Genomic DNA, 24,138 nt, shown 5'->3' with positions numbered 1-24,138 from the left:
GGGATTATCAGAATGATTTGATTACATGATTGTGTTCCTTGTGAATTATAGTTGTGATCTGGAGGTGATGGTGGGGTGAGGACGCCGGCGAACCCCGATTGTTTTGCGGCGAACCCATGTAAAATTGCAGTTTAGTACCTGTAGTCTTAAGAACGATGCAGTTTGGTCCCTGTAGTTTGTAAATTTTGCAAATAAGGGATTCCTGTTTATAAATTATTTAAAAATTATATTTCCTATTTATTTTAATTATAAAAATTCATTTTTAATTACTGAAAATTCCAAAAATTATTATTTTAATTCCAAATATAATTTTTAATTCAAAAATAAATCTGAATTAATTAGTTAATTAATTTTAGTTGATAATTATTTGATTAATTGGTCAATTAATTCAAAAATTAATTGATTAATTGATTTAATTAATTATTAATTGAATTTATTTAATTATTTAATTAGATTTAATTCTTTATAAATGATTTAAAAATTCCGAAAAATAGTTTCGAGCTTTAAAATATTATTTTAAATTGTTTTCAAGGCTCGATAATTATTATAAAATTATTTTGAAGCCAGATTTGGCCAACCGAACCCTGTTTATTACATTAAAATTTACCCAACGACCCGTTTTGACTCCTAAAAATGTTTTAAATATCATATTAAATACCCGAAAGTCTGTTTATGATCCTAAACTGAAGGAATTTATACATCACAAAAGCATGGTAAAACAATTTTCTTGATATAAATTCCAAATAAAGGCATACAAATCGTGATTAAATCATATGGGATCGATTTCTAACCTTTAAAAGCGATCCAAGAACGATGAGCGGAGATCCCTAGCAGCTGCTCCTCAAGTGTGAAGCACTCCACCGGTATCCACCAAGAAATCAATGTAATGGAGGAGAATGGGGTGGGAGAATTAGGGGTGCTTGACTTTTTTTTTAGGTTGCGGCAAATAGGGTTTATAATAGTATATTTATAGGCAAAATTTTCAGCTGAAAATTTTCCCATAAAATATTATTATTATTAACCCTTTAATTGATTATTCTTATTAACCAATTAACTAAGAATTAAAACACCTTTTAATCATTAATCCCTTTTCTAAACACTTTAGAAAAATAATTCTCTCACTTGATTTAATTTCCAAAATTAAATTTTTATTTAATAATATTAAGAACTTTTCTTAATTAATTTATAATTAATTAAATCTCATTTAATCAATTATTAAATTTTCTAATTAATTATTTATTTCACAAATAAATAATTACCAGCCATTATTAATTAATTCCTCCACCATTAAATCATTCTCTTTTATGGTGTGACCCTGTAGGTTCAATATTAAGCCGGTAGTAGAAATAAATAATAATAAAACTATTTTATCATTATTTATATAAATTCTCTAATTCATTAAATATGATTAATCAATAAATTAATCATATTTATTCTACATCGTGAGGGATACTTCTCAGCATATCGCGACTATCCGGATAATATGAATTCACTGCTTAGAATACCAAGAACCTATTCAGTGAATAGTTACCGTACAATTAATTCCTTCTACCCTACAATATCACGATTAAATACAAGGCATGGAACTTGTGTCAAGCCTATATTATTTAATCATATTCTTTCCCATTCACTATGCTTAGTTCTTATTAATGTAAATTAGAAATTCCTTTCTAATTTCATTCACTCTCGATACAAACTAGCATAAGTGGATCAGCATTGAACATTCTCTTCCTTCACTGGACGGGGTAGATCCTTTATTGATCATACACTATCTTCGTATACAAATTCTTATACCCAGTAGAGCCCTTATAATTGTCCCTGGAGACTAAGAACTAAACCAAAGCACAGTTCAGTGTATACAAGATGACTATGATGACCTCAAGTCTAAGGATACTTGTACAACTATCACTATGTGAACAACTGCTGACACATGAGTGAACTCCATCAGTTGTTCAGTTGTGTGAGTCATGTTCAGTGAACTTATTCTATAATAAGCACCTACATACTAGATATAGTGTCACCAAACAAATGTCTATGAGAACAGACAGCCTTCATAATGAAGTAAGCATAGTATGTACCGATCTTTGCAGATTATTAATTACAAGTTAGTAATCCTACGATCAGGAACGATTTAAGTTTAAAGTTATCATCTTTTAGGTCTCATTATTATGATCTCATCACAATCCATAAAGAGCTTTACTCTAAACTGTGGTATATCTTATTTAAACACTTAAAATAGATAAAGCCCACAATAAAAACAAAACAAGTCTTTTATTAATATCAATAAAATCAAAACAGCTTACATAAAAGTTATTCCTAAATCCTCATACATGATTGGACTTAGGACACATCTCTTTCAGAGACTTCCTTATAAATGAAATTTAATTGATTGTCTGATATGCTATGTGCTATATGTGACTTGTTTGTTTGACTGTCGGTCTATATGTTCAGTGTTCACTTATTTTTAGCGTAACTTTCAATCTGTTAGTTGGATTTGGGTAAAACGAAGGATAGATAGAAGTGTATACCGAATAGAATCGTATGAGTTGAGTATTGATAGATACTTATGATATGTGAGCAGAAGAGGCAAAGCTTAGGAAGGAAAGCAAATAGTCGATGAGTAAGACGGTTGTGATTGGAAGTTAGTGAAGTATAGCAAGCTAGTACCAGGCAAGTGTTCTGAACTTTCTCGAGATATATTGTAGATTATTGATAGTCCTATATTGCAAGTGCTTTGAAAAACTGAACTCTAAACCTTGATTCCAACTATTGATATTTGAGCCATAAACCTTATTATTTCTGAACCATTGATTGTTAAATCCCCAAATACGAACCACAGATATACGATACTACTCCACAAATACATGCAAACTAAATGCCAAACACTGAATCAGATTGCTTACATATTCAAACCATTATACCTTACGCTCTGAAAGACCAAATCTTTATATCCTTGAAACTTTGATTCTTTTGTTATTCATTTCTTTCACCATTTGATAGCCATATGTTTTTGATAAAACCAAACTCTTTGATTGTCTCATCAAAACGGATGTTCCATCTACGAGAAGTTTACCTTAAACCATATATGGTTTGCAGCAGTTTACACACTAGGTGTTCATTTTCCTTGGAAAGAAAACCCTCTGATTGTGTCATATACACTTCCTCTTCAAGTTTCCCATTTAAGAAGACCATTTTCACGTCCATTTTCCAGATCTCATAGTCGTAGTAAGCAGCAATCGCAATCAAAATATGAATTGATTTTAACAGGGCTACAGGTGAAAAAGTTTCATCAAAGTTAATCCCTTGCCTTTGTTTGAATCCTTTTGCCACGAGCCTGGCCTTATAGGTCTCCACCTGGCCATCTGCTCCAATCTTTCTTTTGTATACCCACTTGCACCCAATAGGCTTAACACTTTCAGGCGCCTCAACTAGAGTCCATACTTGGTTGGTATACATAGATTCCATTTCGGATTTCATGGCACTATGACATTTCTCTGAGTCAATATTACTCATAGCCTCATTATAGGTCACATGGCCGTCATCATCAATGATTGACAACTCATTGTCATTCTCAATAAAAAGGCCATAATACCTCTCAGGTTGGCGAGACACTCTCTCTGACCTACGAATGGGCTGTTCCACAGAAGGTCGTTTAGTCTGAATAGGTGTTTCCACTTGATCCGTAGTAGTTTGTGCTTCTTGAACTTCATCAAGTTCAATTTTGCTCCCACTATTTCCTTCAAGGATAAACTGCTTTTCCAAGAAGGTAGCATATCTGGAGACAAACACCCGATGATCGGTGTAAAAGTAATACCCTAAAGTCTCTTTAGGATATCCCATAAAATTACATTTTACGGATCGAAATTCCAGCTTATCTGGGTCAACTTTCTTGACATAAGCTGGACATCTCCAAATCTTAACGTGTTTAAGACTCGGTTTCCTTTCTTTCCATATCTCATATGGAGTTTGAGGAACAGATTTGGAAGGTGCCTTATTCAGTAAATATGCTGAGGTTTCCAATGCATAACCCCATAGGAATACTGGAAGATTCGCATAGCTCATCATGGACCGAATCATGTCTAACAAAGTTCGATTTCTCCTTTCAGATACCCCATTCAACTGTGGAGTATATGGAGGAGTCCACTGGGAGAATATACCATTTTCTTTGAGATAATCTAGAAACTCTCCATTCAAGTATTCACCACCTCGATCTGATCGAAGAGTTATAATACTATGTTTGGTTTGTTTCTCCACTTCATACTTATATTCTTTGAACTTTTCAAAGGCTTCAGACTTGTGTTTCATTAAATACACATATCCGAATCTAGATCGATCATCTATGAAAGTAATGAAGTATGAAAATCCACCCATGGCTTGCGTAGACATTGGTCCACATACATCTGTGTGTACCAATCCTAGCAAATCTGCAGCCCGCTCTCCATGTCCACTAAATGGAGATTTGGTCATTTTACCCAATAAACAAGACTCGCATGTAGGATATGATTCAAAATCAAAGGGGTCAAGTAACCCTTCCTTATGCAATGTACATAGTCTATTTTCACTAATATGACCAAGTCTACAGTGCCACAAGAAAGTGAGATTTTCATCATCCCTTTTTCTTTTATTAGTTTGTTCAATCTGAAGTAAATTATGCTCTACGCCACATACATACAGACCATTATTTAAAGTACCACGTCCATAAAGAACATTATCTCTAAGAATAGAACATTCATTATTCTTAATAATAAATAAAAAACCATCCAAATCCAACATAGGAATAGAAATAATATTCCTCACAATAGAGGGAACGTAATAACAATTATTCAAAATAATAGTCTTGCCCGTAGGCATATGTAAAATAAATGATCCTACAGATATGGCGGCAACCCTTGCTCCATTGCCCATACGTAGAATCACCTCATCTTCTTCAAGAGTCCTACTTCCCTTTAGTCCCTTATGAATTGTAAATATGAGAACCACAAGCGGTATCTAATACCCAAGTAGAAATTTGACTTAGTGACATATTAACTTCGATCATGAACATACCTGAATCAGAAGCGGTAGTCTCACTACCCTTCTTCTTCTTCTTCAATTCTGCAAGGTAAAACCTGTAGTTCCTCTTCCAGTGTCCCACCTTGTTACAGTGAAAGCAAATAGCTTTGCTCTTGGGGTCTTCATCTTTTGGTGGAACCGGCTTTTTCTCACCTACTTTCTTCTTCTTGGAAGGGTTCTTCTTCCTTTTCTTAGGATTGGAACCTTCACCAATTAGAAGAACAGAATTCTTCTTAGGGGGAAAATTCGATTCCGCAGTCTTCAACATGTTGTGGAGTTCAGGCAGGCTGACATCCAGCTTATTCATGTGAAAGTTCACAACAAACTACGAGAACGAACTCGGAAGTGATTGCAAGACCAAGTCTTGGCTCAGCTCCCTATCCATGGCAAAACCAAGTTGTCCAAGACGTTCAATCAAATTGATCAACTTAAGTACATGGTCATTCACAGATGATCCCTCAGACATCCTACAACCGAACATCTCCTTCAATATCTCATATCGAGCTGTCCTTCCTGCCACATCATACAACTCTTGTAGATGCATAAGGATAGTGTGAGCATCTATATGCTCATGCTACTTCTGTAGCTCAATGTTCATGGAAGCTAGTATGATGCATTGAGCAACATTTGCATCATCTATCCAATTATGATACATAACATGTTCATCATTATGTGCATCGCTAGCAGGTTCAGTAGGCTTAGGTGAGTCAAGCACATATTCCAGCTTTTCAACCCTGAGAACAATTCTCAAGTTTCGAAGCCAGTCAGCAAAATTAGGACCAGTCAACTTGTGAGCATCTAGTATACTCCGGAGTGATAGTGTAGAAGACAAAACGTATATAGTAAATCTGTAAATGATGAACACATAATAACACTTAGCAAATATTCAATTTCATTTCAAAACACTATATGAATCGGGTCTTTATTCATAAGTGGCTCCCACTAGTTTATCTAAATAACCCCCTTAAGTGAAAAATTAAGCATTCATAATGCTAGTGGGAATAGGGATCTTACATTCCATCACACAACCTCGGCTGTAGCACGAAACGTCATGTGATGTTCAATAGGCAGACAACTCTTGTCAATTACATCTTATGTTATTCCCTAATAAAACTTTAGCCTCTTGAATGATTGAGTTACGGTTGTAGCACGACAGACTCAATATTCTAAGTAAAGTCTAACCCAACATTTCGTACAATTGAATCAGTCTCCAACGGCCCACGGCTGCAGCACGTAACGACCTTTAGATTCTAATTCAATGTACACATCTCTATGTAATAGACAAGTATTTCTTATTTCGAAATCAAAGCCCTCGGTTGTAGCACGAAACGACAATGATTTAAAAATAAGAACTACTTTCTAACATGTTGGAAGGCTTTGACTAACACAAGCCCGTTGTGTCATTGGCCAATTACTGCTTGATATTATTTAATTTTAGAGGGATTATATTATGTTACAATCATAATCATATTATAAAGAGATTCTTCCTTTTAAATTAAATATTTCAAATCAATAATTGATAATCAGATGATTCCCAGATCTGGGGGAGCATTGTCAAGAGGCGTCACTTAATACCCCTTTCTTACAGATAGAAATCTGCTTTTGACAGAATCATCCTTTCTCTCAATATTGAAAATTCATATTTAATTACGTGTTTCATAAACAAAAGAATCTCATGATTGTATTCATAATATTATTGTTAAGGCAAGAAATGACTCATATTCTAGATTTTCTAGAGCACGCCTTATATTGATTTAAGTTCACCTAAATTTATCATCGCATGGTAAAGATAGACATATATCTCATATATAAAAATAAATAAACAAGTAAGCATGCAAGCAATATCATGTCACACATTGATATAATGATGTATGAATTTATTATAGCATTAAAACAATAAAAATAATTAAAACATGCTTTAAAACACTTTCGAGAATATAAACAGTTCAAAACTTTTATATAAAAAATATTTGACCACTCTATTAGATCCGTCTCGGAAAAATGAATCCAACGATATATTGCACGCGAAAAACGGAGTTACGAAACTCCCAAAAATCAAATTAAAAAAAATAGATGGGCTGTAACGCATTACAGGAACGCGTTACAAGCCCTGTAACGCATTTCGATAATGCGTTACAACCCTTTTAAACCATTAAAAGGTGTAACGCATTCCGTGAATGCGCCATAGGGTGTAACGCATTCCCGGAATGCGCGACACCCCTTTCCCTTCTCTTGCAGCAGCCGACAGCTTCTGCGCCTGTCAGTTTCTTAGAACGCCGTGCACATCAAATCAGTACATCCCCTTTTCTTTATTCCAGCAGCAAACACAATATATATACATAACAGATTATATATATATATATACATATTTAATTACGAATTTTAATTAAAACAACTTCAAAAAATCATAATAATTAATCCACACATCAGAAAATTATGAAAAAATACCCAGACGATCTACAACACTTGTAGAACACAGATCTACAGTCAAAATAATTTTGAGAAACAATTTCTAATCAATCATAATTAATCCATGATATAACTTGTAAAAATCATAATAAATTCATACAAGATCATAAAATTCTGAAATTTTTATCACCGATCTATATGCATACAACCTAAGCTCTGATACCATTGAAGGAATTTATACATCACAGAAGCATGGTAAAACAATTTTCTTGATATAAAATCCAAATAAAGGCATACAAATCGTGATTAAATCATATGGGATCGATTTCTAACCTTTAAAAGCAATCCAAGAACGATGAGCGGAGATCCCTAGCAGCTGCTCCTCAAGTGTGAAGCACTCCACCGGTATCCACCAAGAGATCAATGTAATGGAGGAGGATGGGGTGGGAGAATTAGGGTTTGCTTGACTTTTTTTTTAGGTTGAGGCAAATAGGGTTTATAATAGTATATTTATAGGCAAAATTTTCAGCTGAAAATTTTCCCATAAAATATTATTATTATTAACCCTTTAATTGATTATTCTTATTACCCAATTAAATAATAATTAAAACACCTTTTAATCATTAATCCCTTTTCTAAACACTTTAGAAAAATAATTCTCTCACTTGATTTAATTTTCAAAATTAAATTCTTCATTAATAATATTAAGAACTTTTCTTAATTAATTTATAATTAATTAAATCTCATTTAATCAATTATTAAATTTGTTAATAATTATTTATTTCATAAATAAATAATTACCAGCCATTATTAATTAATTCCTCCACCATTAAATCATTCTCTTTTATGGTGTGACCCTGTAGGTTCAATATTATGCCGGTAGTAGAAATAAGTAATAATAAAACTATTTTATCATTATTTATATAAATTCTCTAATTCATTAAATATGATTAATTAATAAATTAATCATATTTATTCTACATCGTGAGGGATACTTCTCAGCATATCGCGACTATCCGGATAATATGAATTCACTACTTAGAATACCAAGAACCTATTCAGTGAATAGTTACCGTACAATTAATTTCTTCTACCCTGCAATGTCACGATTAAATACAAGGCATGGAACTTGTGTCAAGCCTATCTTATTTAATCATATGCTTTCCCATTCACTATGTTTAGTTCTTATTAATGTAAATTAAAAACTCCTTTATAATTTCATTCACTCTGGCCAGAGATTCCTGAATTGGCATAAGTGGATCAACATTGAACATTCTCTTCCTTCACTGGAAGGGGTAGATCCTTTATTGATCATACACTATCTTCGTGTCTAAATTCCTATACCCAGTAGAGCCCTTATAATTGTCCCTGGAGACTAAGAACTAAACCAAAGCATAGTTCAGTGTACACAAGATGACTATGATGACCTCAAGTCTAAGGATACCTGTACAACTATCACTATGTGAACAACTACTGACACGTGAGTGAACTCCATCATTTGTTCAGCTGTGTGAGTCATGTTCGCTGAACTTATTCTATAATAAGCACCTACATACTAGCTATAGTGTCACCACATAAATGTCTATGAGAATAGACAGCCTTCATAATGAAGCAAGCATAGTATGTACCGATCTTTGCGAATTATTAATTACCAGTTAGTAATCCTACGATCAGGAACGATTTAAGTTTAAAGTTATCATCTTTTAGGTCTCATTATTATGATCTCAGCACAATCCATAAAAATCTTTACTCTAAACTGTGGTATATCTTATTTAAACACTTAAAATAGATAAAGCCCGCAATAAAAACAAAACAAGTCTTTTATTAATATCAATGAAATCAAAATAGATTACATAAAAGTTATTCCTAAATCCTTATACATGATTGGACTTAGGACACATCTCTTTCAGAGACTTCCTTATAAATGAAATTTAATTGATTGTCTGACATGCTATGTGCTATATGTGACTTGTTTGTTTGACTGTCGGTCTATATGTTCAGTGTTCACTTGTTTTTAGCGTAACTTTCAATCCTTTAGTCAGATTTGGGTAAAATGAAGGATAGATAGAAGTGTATATCGAATAGAATCATATGAGTTGAGTATTGATAGATACTTATGATATGTGAGCAGAAGAGGCAAAGCTTAGGAAGGAAAGCAAATAGTCGAGGAGTAAGACGGTTGTGATTGGAAGTTAGTGAAGTATAGCAAGCTAGTACCAGGCAAGTGTTCTGAACTTTCTCGAGATATATTGTAGATTATTGATAGTCCTATATTGCAAGTGCTTTGAAGCACTGAACCCTAAACCTTGATTCCAGCTATTGATATTTGAGCCGTAAACCTTATTCTTTCTGAACCATTGATTATTAAATCCCCGAATACGAACCACAGATATATGATACTACTCCACAAATATATGCAAACTAAATGCCAAACACTGAATCAGATTGCTTACATATTCAAACCATTGTACCTTACGCTCTGAAAGACCAAATCCTTATAACCTTGAAACTTTGATTCTTTTGTTATCCATTTCTTTCACCATTTGATAGCCATATTTCATTTGTGAAAATTGAAACCATCTCATTATTGGACATCCAATGTTGCTTATGATTTTTTTACTGCTTTACATTATTTATTATGTTATTTTGTTAGAATTGGATTTTTTTATAAAATTATGGACCAGATTCGTGGTCAGACCAGATTGGTGGTAAAGTTAGGCCAATGTGTGCCTTGGATCCAGTAATTAGAGCAGAGCTGTGTGCCTTGCTCGATGTTAGTGCGTGACTGATATGCAGCCTAACCTTGGTTTTTATTTTTCAAAAATAAAAATATATTATCCAATTCTAAATCATTAATCATTGTTCACTTGATACCTTAACTCTTTTCACTTGATGATCATTATTCTCAGTCTTGTCAATGTGACTTGCTGAGCTAGTTAGCTCATTTGTGCGATGTTGTTTATGTTCTTTTCCAGTTAAGAAGGAACCTGTTGGTAACAAGGATCCCCAATCCAGTGCGAGAGCTAGGGGTCCAGGTTGATCGAGTTAAGCTAGCTGATAGCTTTTGGAATAGTCTAAGTTTATGAAGTTTGTAATAATGGTTAATATTCAGTTGTAAGTTTGAATAGTTGGGATTTGGTTGTTTGTAATATAAGTGTGTGTGTGTGGCTTGTGTGCATACTTTAACTTGTTGCGATCCGTGGTAGTTAGTAAGTAGGGTCACTGCATATTATTATTATCTTTAATATTGTTATAAGCAGGTTATAATTAAGGTGTGTGTGTATGGACCCCAAACTTCTGACCCGAGTTTGAAGGGCGCCACAGGTGTGGTATCAGAGCTACAGGTTAAACGTCACTGACATAAGCCTAGGTTGACGGGGATGGGTAGAGGGTTAGGAACAGAAGTAAGAAGTAGAAAAAAAAAATAATAGAACGTCGAGAGGTTGAGTGTGATGGTATAACAGGTATTAGTATAATTCGCGTTGTGGTTCGAGATTCTTATATTGCGATATGATTTCAGATAACAGCGATGGCCGACTCTTTCATCTCCGTACCAGCTGATCACTCAGAGCCCTCAGTTGGAGGACCATCTTCAGATCCACATCCTGTTGTTCCACCAGTGTTGGCTATTTTACCTCCACCTGTGTTGCAGCCCGTACCACTGCAGTCTATTCCACCCCCAAGCATGATGCCACCTATCAGAGGACCCCCACCTGCTGATTCAGGTATTATTGGTCACTCAGTTACAGGTGTACCTTTTCAGTTCTCTTCCTATCCTGTCCTATATCATCAGTTCGAGGCTTGCCTTATGGAGCAGCGATTCCTACGGGGTCAGATTCAGGAGTTAATACATATCATGCGTACCAGAGAGGTTGGGAGTGGTGAGAGGCGACTCAGAGAGTGACTCCACGTATTTCGGAGAGCAGCTGCTGTGAGGATTGCTGAGGCTACCAATGAGGATATCACCCCTAATTTTCTTGTGGAGTGGGCTAAGTGGGTTCTGGAGGAGCTTGAGGAGATTGGAGGTCCAGACTAGCCATGATCCAGATGCACAGAAATGGAGATGCTGATCAGTGCTATTGTGGTTGTTTAGTATATACAGTAGTGTCTAGTATATATCAGTTAACTTTTGGGTTTTATTTATAGACTAGATTTGCTGACTAGTGAGTAGGTTTATTGTACCCTTTTGCTTTTACTTCCGAAGTGTTTTAACGCTTGTACTACCTAAAACTTTTGATCTATATAAATATCAGTACCTTTTCCTTTCCAGCATTGTCATTTACATTACTGCACCTGTTTTACTTTACTTTATTTATTGCACCAGTTATACCCTTGTGATACCATATACCCTGTCCCCTGATTTGATTTAAAGGCTAAATAAGTTGTTTGATTCTTTACAGAAAATGCCTCCCAGAAGAAATACCCGCACCAACACCCAGAATGAAGAAACCAACAACAACAATACCAACCAAGATGATACCAACCAGAATGCAAACCCAGGACCCATAGACCCAGCAATAGCCCAGATTCTTCAAATCTTGGCTCAACAAATAGTTCACCTGACACAACAGCAACAAAGACAAACCAATCCCCAGGTAACTTTCAAAACTTTTCAGGCAGTAAACCCACCAGAATTCAAGGGTTCCTTAGATCCGATTGAAGCGAATGTTTGGTTAAAGGAAATAGAGAAGTCGTTTGCTTTAGTAAAGTGAAGGAAAAAAGAGAAGGTGGAGTTTGCAAGTTATTATTTGAAGAATGAGGCCACCTATTGGTGGGAGACTGTGAAGACATTGGAAGGTACAGATGTTATTACTTGGGAGAGGTTCAAAGAATTTTTTTTAGAAAAGTATTTTCTCCAGTTTGTTCAGGATCAAATGGAGCTGAAGTTTTTAGAGCTAAAGTAAGGAAATATGTGGGTAGCTGATTATGAAAGTAAGTTTGAAGAATTGTCAAGGTATGTGCCATCATATGTAGATACTGACAGGAAGAAGGCTAAGAGATTCCAGCAAGGTCTGAAGCCATGGATCAGAGGGAAGGTAGCCATATTTGAATTGGATACCTACGCAGGAGTTGTACAGAAGGCCATGATTGCAGAAACTGAGAGTGAGATGTCACAGAAAGAAAAGGAAAGTAAGAAGAGGAAGTTTGAAGGGAATGAAGGACAATTACAACCAGGGAAGTTTCCAAATTTTAAGAAGGGCAAGTTTCAGGCAGGGAGAAATTTCAATGTCAAGAAGCAAAATGCAGGCGACGGAGGCCAGGGCAACCGTCCAGTCAATGTGAATCAGCCGAATCAGTTGAGGTTAACTTTTCCCGATTATCAGGTATGTGGGAAGAAGCACGGAGGAGTTTGTAATATGTTGAACGTGGTTTGTTCAAGTGTAATCAGAAAGGGTACTATTCGAGGGAGTGCCGCAATCAGCCAGCGAGAGAACCAGTAAACAAGGATCATCCTACTCAGAATCCCACGGTTAAGGTTTTAGCTATTGGATTTACATGCTTTAAATGTGGGAAGCCAGGACATATAGCCAGGGATTGCAAGACAACAGCCTCAGTCAGTAATGCACTGAGAATTATGGGATCTACTCCAGCAGTAAATGAGACTCCAAGGGCTAGAGTTTTTGATATGTCTGTGAAGGACGCTATCTAGGATACTGATGTCATGGCAGGTACGTTTAATGTGAATTCTTAATATGCCAAAGTGTTAATAGATTCGGGAGCAACTCGATCGTTTATTTCTCAAGATTTTGTTAGTAAGTTAAACTGTTCAGTTGAGTATTTAAATGAAATAATGACTGTGGAATTAGCAAATCAAGAACGTGTATCTGTTAATAAAGTTTGTGGGAATTGTGAGATTGAGATTTCTGGTAATAAGTTTTGTATAGATTTGATACCATTTAAGCTAGGAGAGTTTGACGTTATCTTAGGAATGGATTGGTTATCTAAGCACGATGCCCAGATAGATTGTCGAAATAAGAAGGTAATGGTAAAGACGCCAGACGAGAGGATAGTAACGTTTAAGGGCTAGAAGCAAGCAAAGAAGTTTTTAACAATGATTCAAGCTAAAAAGTTACTACGACAAGGATGCGAGCATTTCGTTGCATCTGTGATTGATAGAAGTCAGGAGCCAGCAAAACTTGAAGATATTCCAGTAGTTAATGAATTTCCAGACGTGTTTCCCGATGAGTTACCAGGACTTCCTCCAGACATAGAAATTGAGTTTGCGATTAACTTAGCACCTGGAATGGAACCAGTATCCAAGGCCCCATACAGAATGGCACCCGTTGAGATGAAGGAACTAGCAAAGCAATTGCAAGAGTTGTTAGATAAAGGAGTAATCAGATCCAGTGTATCCCCGTGGGGTACACCGGTGCTATTTGTCAAAAAGAAGGATGGAAGCATGAGACTGTGCATTGATTATCGGAAGCTCAACAAGCTTACAATCAATAATAAGTATCTGTTACCCAGAATTGATGATTTGTTTGACCAGTTGAAAGGAGCCAAGTACTTCTCGAAGATCGATTTGAGATCGGGATATCACCAACTAAAGATTAAGCTAGAGGATTTACCAAAGACAACTTTCAGGATAAGGTATGGACATCATGAATTTTTAGTTATGTCTTTTGGATTAACCAATGCCCCGACAGCATTCATGGACCTGATGAACAGAATTTTCAAGGAATACTTGGACAAGTTTGTTATTGTGTTTATAGAAGATATTTTGATTTATTCAAAGACAGAAGAGGATCATGCAGAATATTTGAGGATAGCTTTAAAGATTTTAAGGAAGAAAAAGTTATATGCTAAATTCTCGAAGTGTGAGTTTTGGTTACAGGAAGTCCATTTTTTAGGACACATAGTCAGTAATGAAGGGATCAAAGTGGACCCAATGAAGATTGAAGCAATTACAAATTGAGAAAGACCGAGAACACCAATAGAGGTAATAAGTTTCTTGGGATTAGTGGGATATTATCGCCGATTTGTTCAAAATTTCTCAAGGATTGTAACACCATTGATGAAGCTTACACGGAAGAATGAAAAGTTTATATGGAACGATAAATATGAAGAAAGTTTTCAGGAATTGAAGCAAAGATTAATCACGACACCTGTTTTGTCACTTCCAGATGATCAAGGGAATTTCGTAATCTATAGCGATGCTTCTCATAAAGGACTAGGATGCGTTCTGATGCAGCACGGTAAGGTTATTGTGTATGCATCAAGGCAATTAAAACCACACGAACAGAAGTATCCTACTCATGATTTGGAGCTAGAAGCCATAATATTCGCTTTGAAGATTTGGAGACATTATCTATATGGAGAGAAATGCGAGATTTATACGGATCACAAAAGTTTGAAGTACATATTCATACAGAAGGAGCTTAATATGATACAGAGAAGATGGTTAGAGTTGATTAAGGATTATGATTGCACGATTAACTATCATCCCGGTAAAGTAAATGTTGTAGCAGACGCGTTAAGTCGGAAAGAAAAGTTGAATATTTTATCAGTACCGGAAGAGATATACAAGGAATTTCAGAAATTGGAATTGGAAATCAGAGTATGCAAGCCTGATGAAGCAAAAGCGTATAGTATGACTTTCCAGCCGGAGTTGTTGGAAAAGATAAGGAAGTGTCAAGAAGAGATAATGGATCAGGACATTAATCGTTTGGTAGGAGAGGAATTGTGCACGTAAAAGGATGATCAAGGTATTCTTAGGTTTTCTTCTAGAATTTGGATTCCACCAGTAACGGAGTTGAAGAATGAAATTTTACAGGAAGCTCATAATTCAAGGTATTTAATCCATCCAAGAAGTACCAAGATGTACAGAGATTTAAAGGAAAATTATTGGTGGCCCGATATGAAGAGGGAAATTGCAGAATGGGTTAGCAGATGTTATATATGTTAGAAAGTTAAAGCAGAGCATCAGAGACCAAGTGGATTGTTGCAGCCATTAGAGATTCCAGAGTGGAAGTGGGAGCATATTGCCATGGATTTCATAGTCGGATTAACAAGAACAAAAGCCTATCATGATGCCATTTGGGTTATAGTGGATAGACTTACCAAGTCAGCTCATTTTTTGCCTATAAATGAAAGATTTTCACTAGACAAGTTAGTCCATATGTACCTGAAAGAAATCGTAGTTCGTCATGGAGTCCCTGTGTCTATCATATCCGATCGAGATCCGAGATTTAATTCAAGATTTTGGAAGAGTTTTCAAGAATGTTTGGGAACGAGATTAAACATGAGTACGGCTTACCATCCACAGACGGATGACCAAAGCGAAAGAACAATCCAGACAATCAAAGACATGTTACGTGTTTATGCTATTGATTTCAAAGGAAGTTGCGATGAGCATTTACCCTTGGTAGAATTTGCTTACAACAATAATTATCATGCCAGCATTGGGATGCCACCCTATGAAGCTCTTTATGGATGCAAATGTCGATCTCCTGTATATTGGGATGAAGTAGGAGAACGCAAAATACTTGGACCTGAAATAGTGCAACAGACGAAGGAAGTTGTTGAAGTTATCTAGAAGAGATTGATAACAACACAAGACTGTCAAAGGAAGTATGTAGATCAATCAAGGAAAGATATGGAATTCGAAGAAGGAAATCTGGTATTACTGAAAGTATCGCCGTGGAAAGGATTGACAAGATTCGGGAAGAAAGGAAAACTGAGCCCTAGATATGTCGAACCTTTTGAGATTCTAAAGCGTGTTGGCATAGTAGCTTACGAGTTGGCGTTACCTCCGCACATGGAGCACATTCACAATGTTTTTCACGTATCGATGCTTAAGAAGTATAATCCAGACTCCAGGCATGTAATCGAATATGAGCCAGTAGAACTTTAAACAGATTTATCATATATAGAGAGTCCGATAGAGATTCTAGAAGAAAGAGAGAAAGTGTTAAGAAATAAAGTGGTAAAATTAGTAAGAGTTCTGTGGAGAAACCCAAAGGTTGAAGAGTCAACCTGGGAGTTAGACAGTGATATGAGAGAAAAATACCCTCATTTGTTTTCTTAGGAGATTCTGAGGACAGAATCCTTTTAAGGGGGAAGGATGTAATATCTGGGATATATCCTGTAATTATTTTGTAAATAAATAAATATTATGCATGTTCCATATTTATTCTGTAAAGTATTTGTTAAGTGGTATATGTGTTTGGATGTTTAAAAATAATATAAATTGAGTATTTTAATTTTTATATGTCCAAAATAAAATATAGATAATTGTCATATCTTCCTATTTATTTTTATGTTGATTTATGATTTTATAGGAAATTTATGGATTTTATAAATTCTTTTTCCGAGTAATTATAAACTATTTTATATAATCGGGAACCAGCCGATGTCACTCGTTTTTAAATTTTTATAACCCGAAACTCTTCCAAGAACTCCTTTCTAACCTAATTGCAATATTCCGAGCATTTTCCATGTTTCGACTTTTTCGATCCGGCGTACGGTTTGTCCTTTGCGGGTTCTGGCGTAATATTTTCGATACAATATTCATTTCGGTAAATCAATAAAACTCGTATTTTCGATAAAAGGGATCTTTTTAATAAACTATTATAATTATCACCTCATAATACGTGTAACCAGGCGCTGAGACCAAGACCGCAATATAACTTGTACTGATTTGGATAATTATCCCGAAAACCGATACCGTTTGGATCCGTTTTTATAAATAAACGTACTATTTTATATCCGGAATGATCCAACGGGATACTAATTTTCCGTAATTATAAATAGCCTTTACCGTATTTTATTTCGTACCGAAAATTATTTGCAAACAGTAATTATATAATTTTACAGAGAAAATACTTATATTCATATAACCTTTCAAGAATTAAACTGCAGAATCTGTGCTTCATATCACTGCAGAATCAAAGGTTTATTTTCTATAATTTTTATTAATTTTGAATTATTTTGATTAAAAATATGAATTTTTGTACAGATGATTGTTTGAATGATTTGATGCTTGCATGTTTTAGAGCTTGTTTTCCTGATGATTTTGATATGTCATATGTCTGATTTGGAGTTCAATAACATGTTCAAAATTGAGTTCTGATTTTTGAATTTTGAAATTAGGGTTTATAACCCGTATGAATATTTTTAATTGAAATTTAGGGCATTTTGTTCCAGGGGTTATTAGATGTTCTAGATGGGTGGGTTTTTTCCCTTGAAATTTGCAATCGATTGGTATATAGTATGTTAATAGACGATCCCTGGTTTGAAGGGAGTTGTGTTTTGAAGTTTCTTCGAGTTTGCCGGAAGCCGGCGAACTTCTCGGCCAATTTCCGGCTAACTCAGGGATTATCAGAATGATTTGATTACATGGTTATGTTCCTTGTGAATTGTAGTTGTGATCTGGAGGTGATGGAGGGGTGAGAACGCCAGAATCGTCTTCTCCACCGAACCCCGATTGTTTTCCAGCGAACCCCTATAAAATTGCAGTTTAGTACCAGTAGTCTTAAGAACGATGCAGTTTGGTCCCAGTAGTTTGTAAATTTTGCAAATAAGGGATTCCTGTTTATAAATTAATTAAAAATTATATTTCCTATTTATTTTAAATTCCAAAAATTATTATTTTAATTCCAAATATTATTTTTAATTCAAAAATAAATCTAAATTAATTAGTTAATTAATTTTAGTTAATAATTAATTGATTAATTGGTCAATTAATTCAAAAATTAAATGATTAATTGATTTAATTAATTATTAATTGATTTTAATTAATTATTTAATTAGATTTAATTATTTATAAATGATTTAAAAATTCCGAAAAATAGTTTCGAGCTTTAAAATATTATTTTAAATTGTTTTCAATGCTCGATAATTATTATAAAATTATTTTGAAGCCAGATTTGGCCAACCGAACCCTGTTTATTACTTTAAAATTTACCCAACGACCAGTTTTGACTTCGAAAAATGTTTTAAAAATCATATTAAATATCCGAAAGACTGTTTATGACCCGAGACTTCCTTATAAATGAAATTTCATTGATTGTATGACATGCTATGTGCTATATGTGACTTGTTTGTTTGACTGTCGGTCTATATGTTTAGTGTTCACTTGGTTTTAGCGTAACTTTCAATCCATTAGTCGGATTTGGGTAAAACGAAGGGTAGATAGAAGTGTATACCGAATAGAATCGTATGAGTTGAGCATTGATAGATACTTATGATATTTGAGAAGAAGAGGCAAAGCTTAGGAAAGGAAAACAAATAGTCGAGGAGTAAGACGGTTGTGATTGGAAGTTAGTGCAGTATAGCAAGCTAGTACCAGGCAAGTGTTCTGAACTTCCTCGAGATATATTGTAGATTATTGATAGACGTATATTGCAAGTGCTTTGAAGCACTGAACCCTAAACCTTGATTCCAACAATTGATCTTTGAGCCGTAAACTTTATTCTTTCTAAACCATTGATTGTTAAATCCCCGAATACGAACCACAAATATACGATACTACTCCACAAATACATGCAAACTAAATACCAAACACTGAATCAGATTGATTACATATTCAAACCATTATACCTTACGTTCTAAAAGACCAAATCATTATAACCTTGAAAATTTGATTCTTTTGTTATCCATTTCTTTCACCATTTGATAGCCATATTTCATTTGTGAAAATTGGAACCATCTCATTATTGGACATCCAATGTTGCTTATAATTTTGTTTACTGCTTTACATTATTTATTCTGTTATTATGTTAGAATTGGATTATTTTATAAAATTATGGACCAGATTCGTGGTCAGACCAGATTGGTGGTCAAGTTAGGCTAATATGTGCCTTGGATCCAGTAATTAGAGCAGAGCTGTGTGCCTTGCTCGGGGTTAGTGCGTGACTGATCAGCAGCCTAACCTTGGTCTTTTTTTTAAATAAAAATATAATATCCAATTCTAAATCATTAATCATCGTTCAGTTGATACCTTAACTTTTTTCACTTGATGATCATTATTCTCAGTCTTGTCAATGTAACTTGCTGAGCTAGTTAGCTCATTCGTGCGATGTTGTTTATGTTCTTTTCCAGTTAAGAAGGAACCTGTTGGTAGCGAGGATCCCCAATCCAGTGCGAGAGTTGGGGGTCCAGGTTGATCCAGTTAAGCTAGCTGACAGCTTTTGGAATAGTTTAAGTTTATGAAGTTTGTAATAATGGTTAATATTCAGTTGTAAGTTTGAATAGTTGGGATTTGAGCGTTTGTAATATAAGTGTGTGTGGCTTGTGTGCATACTTTAACTTGTTACGATCCGTGGTAGTTGGTAAGTAGGGTCACTGCATATTATTATTATCTTTAATATTATTATAAGCAGGTTATAATTAAGGTGTTTGTGTGTGTGGACCCCAAACTTCTGACCCGGGTTTGGAGGGCGCCACATTCATCTTCTGGAACTTGAGTTTTTTCATGGCTCGTAACCTTCCCAGACCTCAGTGTAATTGCCTTAACCTGCTCTTTTGCTTCCTTCTTTCCTGGAACATCTGTATCACTAGGAAGTGTACCAGGTTGTCGATTCAGCAAGACATTAGAAATCTGCCCAATTTGATTCTCCAAGGTCTTATTAGAAACCGCTTGGCTCTTGCATATGAGCCTCAACTCCTCCAATTCAGATTTTTCATTAGATTGTTGTAGTTGGAGTTGTTGTCTTGGTGCATATTGCGGTTGTTGAAAACCAGAAGGGTTGAATTGCTTTATTGCATACTGCTGATAAGGCTGTTGCACCGTATTCTGAGTGTTGCTCCAGCTGAAGTTAGGATGATTGCGGTTGTTGGGATGATAGGTGGCTGGAACTGGTTGTTGCAACATCTGGAAGTTGCTCACGAACTGAGCTGATTCACTAGAAATAGCACACTGCTCTATCTCATATGCACCAACACAAATCTCACAAACACTAGTGATCTGATTAACTCCATAATTAGCCAAAGAATCCACCTTCATCGTCAAAGCCTTAAGCTGAGCAACTATAGCAGTAGATGCATCTACCTCCAGAATTCTTGCTACCTTGCCTTGAGGTAGTCTTTCAGAAGGGTTTTGGTATTCATTAGCAGCCGTCACTTCAATCAAATCATAAGCTTCATCGTAGCTCTTAGCCCATAAGGCTCCTCCTGATGCTGCATCAAGCATGGGTCTAGACTATGCTCCTAAGCCATTATAAAAGTGTTGATAATCATCCAGTCAGGCATCCCATGATAAGGACACTTTCTAAGCATCTCCTTATAACGATCCCATATTTCACATAAAGACTCTCCCGATTGTTGCGCAAATTGAGTAAGAGCATTCCTGATTGCAGCTGTCTTCGCCATAGGGAAGAATTTAGTAAGAAACTTTTGAGCAAGATCTTCCCATTTGGTGATAGAGCCTGGTAGTAGAGAATGCAACCAACACTTAGCTTTATCCCTCAGAGAGATTGGAAAAAGCCTTAGCTTTATAGCATCTTCATACACGTTGTTGAATATCATTGATCTTCGGTTGAGAGTAATCCATCAAAACCTTCGGATTCACTTCAGGTTCTCCCAGTACAACAAGAGCTTCTTCTTCAACTTTCTCAACTTCTGCAAGAACTTCTTCTACTAAAACTTCTTCCTCCACTTTATCCAGTGTTCTCTTTCGAGATCGAGAATGCGTTAGCATAAACGCTCTCTAGAGTACCTGAAAAAGCAACAAGCAAACAAGTAAGTAAAATATCCGAGTTAGTGAACTTTAACGACCACTAATATCAAGCACATAAACTAAAAATTAACATCGAGTCCCCGGCAGTGGCGCCAAAAACTTTTTAGGATGAAAACCCACGCTAATTTTACACGCAAGTATAAGCATTCACAAGTAATATATAATTCTTTCTAGTTCATTCCCATAGAGACTGGTTAGGATAAGTTCAATTTATGCACTTATGCAACAATGATATGTCTATCGTTCAATGCTAAGACAAATAACAAGTTGGGTTTTATGATTAAACTAAGAGATTATACTAACTAAATTTAACTAATAGAATAAGAGGGTTGAATTACTTATACGAGACAAACATGGGATTTTAACTTCATTACTACTTCATTCAAAGTCATTGTTTTTAACCTTAGCATGCAATGGTGATGACAACTAATCAGATTACACGAAACTAGTAAACGCCAACTTTTGTTGTATGAATACCCTACTACTAGACATCCACAAAAGAGATAGAAGCTGAATATACACCAATTATATTGAGACCCTATATGTCTATAGAATTTGTCAACATAAAGGTTTAATGCGCAAGTTATCTATCATGATTACATAGGGGCAAGTTAGATGGGTAAAATTACCAAATAATCATGCATAATAAATACATGAACCTATGCTAGCATGGCAAATTCTAGACCCATATATTCACTTTCGCTTCAATAGAGATTAACACGCTATCTTATAAGTTCGCGACGCTCATAAGACGAATAAGCACAACCAATACTAGTATATCATAAATCACCACACACTAAGATATCGAAACAAATTAACTATTAAAATCCATAAGTAAATCCATTAGAATCCCACGATAACGATTAGTTCATAACCGAACTCATCATCACTATGGGTTCCGATCAAAGCATGGTATAATAAACTAAGTCTATATAAAATAAATAAATAATCAAAGTACGTAATCAAGAGTAATAGGTTCAACAAACAAGAAAACAAGCATCCAAGATTACAACTCAATCAAAGAATCTCAAGTAAAAATAAGCTTTTCTTCTCCTTCATTGTAATTATGCTCCTAGGTCTTCTCTTCGTCTTCTGCTTAGTCTCCGTTGTAAAAAACGTCTTTAAAGAGTCATTATATAGCAGCCCAAACTGTCTAAAAGCCGAACAAATTAGTCTTTTATTCAAATCAGGATTTCTGGAATACGTCATGGCCCGGCCGCCCTGGGATACGGCGCGGCCGCTCCCAAGTGTAGCGCGGCCATGCTGAGCTACTGGAAAAGATTATTATTTCTTTATTTCTTGACTTCTCTTGCTGGTTTCTTCGCGCACTTGACCAAGGCCTCATCCTCACACTCTTCCAAGCATATATCATGCAAAATCCAGCCCTTCTTCCTGTCTATGCCCTGAAATGCAAAATACTACAAAAACACATCAAATACACAAACAACTTGAGTACAAAACACCAATTCGAGCCTTTATAAAGTGTTCTAAGTGGATATAAATACCACTTAACAATATCTGAGATCTCTACATGCACTATTTGACTTGTCGATATCTAAGATTTTTACATGCACTTTTTGACTTGTCTATATATGAGATCTTTACATGCATGTTAACTTATAGATATCTCTTGGGACTTCTCTACAAGTCATTTTGGACTTCACGACAAACTTCTGGATATTCCTTGATCTGTGATTGTCGATATCTGACCTAGAACATTTTTTTTAGAACAATATTATTCAAATCCAAGCTGCTACACTTCTCTCTGACGTGTGATCAAGATTTGATCTTCTTCCAGAGTTTATTACTAATTTCATCAAGATTCGGCTTCGTGCAATTGGTGAACTTTTGTAACGCCCCCAAATCCGGGGTCAGAGGATTTGGTCGTCACTATGAAACCTCAATCCAAATTAACCTGTTTAATCAATAATTATATGCCAGCGGAAGATATTTATCAAAAATGACCCCAACTAATCCAAGATCTTTTAAGGTTACAGTTCTAGAAACAAGAAATCCAAATTCCACAAATAAATTTTTCACTTTCTTTTTAAACTCTTTTCAATAAATTCCAACTCAAAACTAAACCCACTAGTATAACTTCGAAATGAAGTATACTAGGCCCAAATAAAATATACAACTATAATATAATATAATATAAACAACTTTATACAATAAGACTTACACTAGTCCGCAAACCCTGGATCAACCATCTTCCAAAAGCTTCTTCTTTGCTTCCTCGAATTACGCAGCTAAACAGCGCAAGCTAATCCTCACTGGAGGTTAAATTTAAAAATAGGCAAGTATGAGCGAAAGAAATGCTCAGCAAGTTAATTATAACATATATAGGGTCGTTTTGATATAAAACCGACATCTGCATCAGCGCAGAACATAAAAAAAAATCATAATTGCTGAATCATAAAATTTTATAGTTGAGGAATCCCAGAATTGATTCCTTAATTATATTCAAAACCATTTTGATACTTTTGAGCGAAAGGCTTCAGCAATACTTTGAATCTTGACGAGAATAAAACTCGTAAAACAGTGTTTACGGAAATATCGTAAACAATAATAACATGAAACAATGATTATGGATTGAATCATAACTTTATTCAAAACCGAACTCTTGAAATTAATACTTATTTTGCTGTCATATCAAATTAGATATAAATACGAACTTTGATGCTCACAACATTCCATACTGAAGTCAACATCAATCATCTATACTAATACCACCTTTGATATTTAACAACAACGTAAGTATCAGCAAAAAAAAAAAAAAAAATAAGAAACTGAATCAAAACCACAATTCACTTTAATCCAAAACAGAATCAGTATTTTTAATCCAAAACAGAATCAGTACTTTTAATCCAAAACAGAATCAGTTGATAAATCATTTATTCTATGAATATCAAAACAATATCATAATTTAGATTGGAATCCTCGAACGATGGTGTGTTGCCGCCGGTGATCAGCCGCGGAGCAACACCGGTATGCCGAAG

At 35.1% G+C, this 24,138-nt stretch overlaps 1 non-coding gene across 1 annotated transcript; it reads left to right on the top strand.

The window, feature by feature from the left end:
- Positions 1–20,650: 20,650 nt before the first annotated feature.
- Positions 20,651–20,757, top strand: LOC141662644 (small nucleolar RNA R71). The gene has a single exon (XR_012550748.1). It is a non-coding gene; the product is annotated as a small nucleolar RNA R71 (small nucleolar RNA).
- Positions 20,758–24,138: the final 3,381 nt, after the last annotated feature.

The sequence above is a fragment of the Apium graveolens genome, chromosome 5 (assembly GCF_009905375.1).
Source record: "Apium graveolens cultivar Ventura chromosome 5, ASM990537v1, whole genome shotgun sequence".
Taxonomy (NCBI): domain Eukaryota; kingdom Viridiplantae; phylum Streptophyta; class Magnoliopsida; order Apiales; family Apiaceae; genus Apium; species Apium graveolens.
Note: the sequence above shows the minus strand (reverse complement) of the source record. Positions and strands in the feature narration are given on the sequence as shown.